Source organism: Triticum aestivum, chromosome 4B, assembly GCF_018294505.1.
Source record: "Triticum aestivum cultivar Chinese Spring chromosome 4B, IWGSC CS RefSeq v2.1, whole genome shotgun sequence".
In the NCBI taxonomy this organism is placed as follows: Eukaryota; Viridiplantae; Streptophyta; class Magnoliopsida; order Poales; family Poaceae; genus Triticum; species Triticum aestivum.
In genome coordinates this window covers 34,220,993-34,225,425 of record NC_057804.1, presented here as the reverse complement: position 1 = coordinate 34,225,425, position 4,433 = coordinate 34,220,993, and positions in this window count along the sequence as shown.

The window sequence follows — 4,433 nt, the reverse complement described above, 5'->3', positions numbered from 1 at the left end:
GTGATCCCCACTCACCCCTTCTGTTCAATTTAGTTGCTGATGTTTTCTCTAAAATGCTTCAAAAGGCTATAAATAATGGTTTGATTCATGGACTTCTACCACATGCCTTTCCAGGTGGTGTGGTCAGCCTACAATATGCTGATGACACCATCTTATTCTTGGATAACTCATTGGAATGTGCCAAGAATTTGAAATGGATTCTTTCCTGCTTTGAAAGTCTGTCTGGCTTGAAGATTAACTTCCATAAAAGTAATCTTCATCCTATTAACATATCTGAGCAGCTATCTAATGATTTTGCTCAGGTCTTCTGCTGCTAACTTGGGGATTTCCCCTTTAAGTATTTAGGTGTCCCCCTTCATTTTAAAAAGTTGAGAAGGGAGGACCTTCAACCCATTATTGATAGGATCATCAAAAATATCTCTGGTTGGTTGGGGAGATTTCTCTCCTATAGAGGAAAATTGATTTTGCTCACCACCTGCATTGCTAGTATTCCTGCTTATTTAATGTCTATTGTGAAATTTCCCAAATGGGCGATTGATATGATCACTTCTCAAGTGTCTCATTTCTTCTGGGGGAACATGGGGGACTCTCATAAGTATCACCTTGCTAATTGGGGTTTAATTTCTAGAAAGAAAGAGTATGGAGGTATGGGGGTTCCCAATCTAAGAGAATTTAACATGGCCCTTCCAGCCTCTTGGGGGAAAAGATTTTATGATGAAAGGGATAGTGATTGGAAGAAGGTTTTGATATATAAATATAACACTACTAGCCCTAATTTCTTTAACACTAGGGTGACCCTTGATTCTCCATTATGAAAAGTTTATCATGGGCCCTTGCAGCTGCTAAGAACTTTTATAGATGGATCCCTGGAGATGGTAAAAGCATTGCCTTCTGGCATGACATTTGGACTGGAGACTGCTCTTTAAAAACTGCATTTTGGGACCTGTATAAAATTTGCCAGCAGCAAGATTCTACCCTAGCGCAGGTCTGGGTGAATGGTGAGCTGCGATTAACCTTTAGGAGGTGTGTCACAGAAAATAATTTAGGGAGATGGGAGGAGCTTATCAAAATGGTTGAACATATCTGTCTATCTGGCTCTCCAGATCAGCCTGTCTGGGTGTTGGATTCTTCTAACAAGTACTCGGTCAAATCCTTCTATAAGCTAATTAACTTTGGAGGGATACCTTCTGTCATTAAAGATGATATCTGGAAAATCAAAGTACCCCCGAATATACATGTTTTTCTCTGGTTAATATACTATAACAAGAGCTTGACTAGAGACAACCTGGCCAAACGCAGGCATGTAGATGACATGTCTTGTGTCTTCTGCAGCGAACCTGAAACTATACAGCATCTATTCTTTGATTGCATTGTTGCTAAAAATGTCTGGAATCTAGTGCTGATATTTTTAAGATTGATGTTCCTAATTCATTTGATCTGCTGACTTCCTTTTGGAAGAGAAGAAAACAATTTGAAGCTTTAAACATTGCTACTGCTGCTACCTCGTGGAGCTTATGGCGGTTTCGAAATGACTTTGTTTTCCAGGGGCGAAGATGGCGAAGTATACGATGTGTTTTGGACCTGTTGGGGGCAACGGTCAAGAAATGGAAAATACTATGCTCAGAATCTCAGGGTGCGCTACTTCTCCGATATTTAAGGCTACTGGACCACCGAAGAGGGGAATTGCTTAGGATTGCGTGGAGATAAAATGCCATTCCCCCCAAGGACATCGCTGGGCTATGTTTCTGCTAGTTTACAATTCTTAGCTTTGATCTTTAGTAAGCTGGCAGGTTGCTCCCTGGTTATGTCTCTTGATCTGAACTACCCAAGAATTTGTAATAGGGCAGTTTTAAAATCCGTTCCCTATCTGTGGCAGCTACTCTCTGGTTGTCGCCGAGCGCTGTCAACAGTCCATGTTTGGTTGATGTTTGGCTTGGCTTTCTATAAAGTTGAGGTGGGCGGAAACCCCTTTTGATTAAAAAAAAATTCTGCTCGGATAAGAACCTAGCCGTGGAGAGACATGGATAGGCGAACCGATCGGACCAACCATGTCCCCGTCGAATAAAAATTATTCGCCCATCCGAGCCCATCGTCGCCACCGGTGCAAGCCCATTTGCTCGAAAATGACGTGGCGGAATTTCTCGCGATCTTGGACCGGACAGTATGGGTCTACTCTCACAGTTGCATGACTGGCATCGTCCGCTGGGGACAGTTCAAATATGCCGGCGATGGTGTTGTCACATCTTCAAATAACCATGCAATGGTTGAACTAATGGACCAGCACGTACGAAAATATGATGAGCGGGTTGAGCAGAAGAGTATGGGCGTTTGCGTACTCGTGTCGCTGGAACAGGTGCATTTGAAAAGGATGGATCAGTGAGACTCGCAATTGAGGATTTTTGGGATTCAGAAGGACCTGAACAGTCAGTTGCCTTGTTGGTGTGCCTTGGAAGATCTTTTTTTGCTGTGCCCTAGAAATTGTGCTGTACGTCGTCTGCCAACCACACTCTTATAATCCTTTCCCAGTTAAAAATCAGCGTATGTCCCAACGAAAATAGCGCACAGCTTTCGGAGAGAGATGGTGTCCAAGACCGCCAAATTTCTGAGCTGGTGAAGAATCTCGCAGCACTCACATGAATCGAAGCCGTTTGAAAACTCTTGGTTTCTGAGGACGGGCAGTCGGGCAGAGCCATATGCCCATATCCCCTGTGCTGTGCAACATTTCGAACCTTTCAAAGGCCGGGCAGGCAGTTCTGACGGCAAACGGCATGCATGGTCCACGTCCATCCCAACAGCGCAGGCATGTCTTTTCTTTTCTCGTTGGGATTCTGCGGCGGCAAATTTGATAAATTTGACCTATAGACGCAGAATGAACTGTCCGTGAAATTATTTCACGCGGTTGACCCGTGGCGCCTAGCTCTTAGGCGCTGCACTAGTGCAACGCCCGGGAGCTAGGCGCTGCACTAGTGCAACGCTTAGGAGCTAGGCGCTACACTGTATAATGTGGCGCCTAACTCTCAGGCGCTGCACACCACTTAGTAATTTTCTGATCACATATGTGCGACACTGGCCGTGTAGCGCCTATCTCTGAGGTGTTGCACAGTGTAGTGTGGCGCCTTCATGGCGGGCGTCACACAAAAATGTCAGTCGCGTGAAATAGTTTTACGGATAGTTCATTCTATGATTTGATTTCGTCTATAGATCAAATTTGTCAAATTTGCCTTCTGCGGCGCCGCTCGGCTGAAGACGCGGGTTTCATTGGTTCGTTGGTTGGTTCACGTGAGGAGAGGCCAGGAACGGCAGGCATATATCGGGGGCGGGGAGGTCAGATGGGGGAACGCGATCACAGCGCCGTAAACCGTGAAGCCGACTGATTAACAGGATTATCAGTTGCGGTTTTCGATCCGCGCCCGCGCGCGAATCGATGGATCAGATCGGGAAAACGGATCAGGGATCACAAACAATCCTACTACTGCAGTGTTACCAGAAACAGATACAGGGAAAGTGCTTCGACCGAGACATCCGCAAGTGTGACCACTGACCACACTGGACACAGTAAGCAGTCCCCAGCGGAGCAGAGCCGTGGACAAGGACGCCCGGACAGGCCATCATCTTTAGGCTGGCTTATAAACTACTGCCAAGCATCAGCTAATCGCGCTTGCTTACTTTAAGCATCCCAAGAGATAGAGAGGTGGCCAGGCCGACCGATCGGTCAGGGAATCAACCAGCACATTTGAATAGCTACTGTGCCGGGCTGGGCTCAGATTGCTGCACAGCGAGCAGTGGTGGCAATTATAGTAAGCAGTGTGTAATGGTTTCCTTGAGTTCTCTGTCAAACACCACGTAGAGTACTCTCTCTGTTTGCACACCTGCCTGCGGTGAATCGAACGGACCACATGCAAGTGGCGGGTGTTTTGCTGCTAGGATCTCCAGATGTGGCCCTCGATCCGCACTGCCGCTCGGTCGTGAGGGGGTTCAATCACGCATATGGGGTCAAGTCGACGATCTACTGACAGTAGTAAGTGACGAGTTGTTAGGCCAACTCCAACACGTAACACCAAACGAACGTTCGGTTCGTCCGCTTTTCGCCTGTTTGAGGCAGGAAAACGGACACGATTGCCCGTTTGCAGTCGTGCGGTCATCGATGCACCCAACGGGCCGGCCGCACCCCAAACAGTCCATTTGTTTTACGCGAAAATAAAACCCCCAAAACCCGAAATAAACATTAAAAACAACTCGAAAGTATTAACACGGACATTAAAACGTTCACATTACCTAAGTTCGCACATTAATATAAACAAGATAATTTAAAACATTAAAAAAAGATAAAAAGGGCCGTCGCCGCCGCCCTGGCCGCAGTTGCCTACCGTGGCCGCCGTCTACTCCTCCTTGTCGTCGTCGTCGCCGGTGAGGTCCACGTATGGAGGTGGCTG